Here is a 2,033-nt window from a genome sequence, read left to right on the forward strand (position 1 = left end):
TCAGTTATTGGGTTGGAACACAAAGAGACTGTATGCCAAATCGGCTTCCATAATAGTGGTTTGCTAAAATATCTTTTCCGGCACACTTTCGCACATTTAGTATTCACTCATATGTTCTGATTTGGCAAGTTCTTGGGGACTTTGTGGAGCGTTTTGCACCATTTTCTCCTTAATTTTCTTATAGACCACGAGATCTGCACTGTCTTTCTAGTTACGGCATTTGGAATTAAATACCGTACGTATTTAGTTAACCAAAATTGGGGATAAAAACTACTTCATTTAGGACAGTTTTTGATTTGTATTCCGACATTATTTTCCCCATAAAATATGGGGCGTTTTGACCGCCTATTTTTTGGGACATATGACCGCGATGAGGGAGGACATAAAGCCCAAACTAAAATTGGGCGATGAGACCGCCCCATTGGAGGTCATAACGCCCAAAAATCATTTTGGGCGAAATGTCCGTTGGGGGATATGTCCGGTCGCCATTTTAGGACCATCAAAAAGTGTACTGAAAATGGCCTATTGGTCCATGTTTTGGTATAGCCCCCATATGGACCGATTTCCCGATTTTGTTTCTTGGGCGTCTAGAAAGTGTGTTTTCTATCCGATTTGTCTGAAATTGAAAATCTAGAGGTATTTTAGGACCACAAATTGATGTGTCCAAAATGGGGGGTGTCGGTTCATGTTTTGGTATAGCTCACATATAAACCGATCTCCCGATTTTATTTCTTGGGCTTCTAAAATCCGTAGTTTTTACCCAATTTGCCTGAAATTTGAAATCTAGAAGTATTCTAGGAAAATAAAGTGATGTGCCGAAAATGGTGATTATCGGACCATGTTTTGATATAGCCCCCATATTAACCGATCTCCCGATTTTACTTCTTGGGCTTCTAGAATCCGTAGTTTTTATCCAATTTGCCTGAAATTGGAAACCTAGAGGTATTCTAGGGCCATAAAGAGGTGTGCCGAAAATGGTGAGTACCGGTCCATGTTTTGATATAGCCACCCGATTTTACTTCTTGGGCTTCTACACCCAGAAAAAAGTGACCCCTTCTTTAAGTTAAAATGAACTTATTGTGAAGAAAATTGAACTTCGTATAGCGCCAAAGACATTTTTATTTGTTTGAACGATGTGATTTTCGTAGAAATTAGGAATAATGCATTCCATATATTAGTTAACATTTTCCTATATTTATATACCACTATACTACAGAATGAAAAAATTTAACTAATTTGAATTCATATATGGAATGATTTTATTGACATTTTTTCATTCATTTCGACAAATCTTACACATTTGTGGTAAAACTTTTACTTCATAATTAGAACTGCTTACCTTCGTTTTTAAATACAATTTTATTTATTTCTATAAGCAATTTTATCTTCAATAAAAGACATGTTTTATTAATATATTGAATATATTTATTAAGAATCAACAGCATCGAATCTCTTTGAAATATTAGTTTATTATTCCACTATTTCCAATTTCCGTGTGATATTATCAACTAAAAAAGGCACTTTTTCTTCTTCTTGTACTTTTCACTTTTAATAAGTTGCTGCCTAACGATTTTGTCCTCCTTTTACAATTTCAATACCTACAAATATAAAAAATCATAAAACATTTTTGTTGCAAAAGGTTAGCGTCACTGAATATTACCTGATAATTGAAGATTCCAAAATGAAGACAAATGAAAGGGTTGTTATTCTGCTGGTGTTTTCTTTCTTTATACACTATCACGAACATTGATAGACTTATTTAAAAAAACGAAAATTTTTCTCACTAATTTAAAATAACAAATATTTTATATATTTTATTTGTTATTTATTATATTATTTTACCATATTATTTTTTAACAATCTCTCCGTATACCAAAACAACGCGATTCCAACTAAAAAAACAACCGACGCGCAAATATATCGATTACACCCACGCGCAAACACATCGATTACGATGACAGGTATCGATTACAGGTAGACAATAGAAATTTAGGAAAATTTCCTATATTCTAACAAGTGTGTTTCCTTAAGTT

At 33.6% G+C, this 2,033-nt stretch overlaps 1 long non-coding RNA gene across 1 annotated transcript; it reads right to left on the reverse strand.

Annotated features, from left to right (window-relative positions):
- Window positions 1-1,402: 1,402 nt before the first annotated feature.
- On the reverse strand, window positions 1,403-1,745 carry LOC142234182 (uncharacterized). Its single transcript, XR_012721579.1, has 2 exons — window positions 1,661-1,745; window positions 1,403-1,598 (listed from the first exon to the last, which is right to left on the reverse strand). It is a non-coding gene; the product is annotated as an uncharacterized LOC142234182 (long non-coding RNA).
- Between the last annotated feature and the right edge of the window lie 288 nt (window positions 1,746-2,033).

This window comes from Haematobia irritans, chromosome 4 (assembly GCF_050003625.1).
Source record: "Haematobia irritans isolate KBUSLIRL chromosome 4, ASM5000362v1, whole genome shotgun sequence".
NCBI lineage: Eukaryota > Metazoa > Arthropoda > Insecta > Diptera > Muscidae > Haematobia > Haematobia irritans.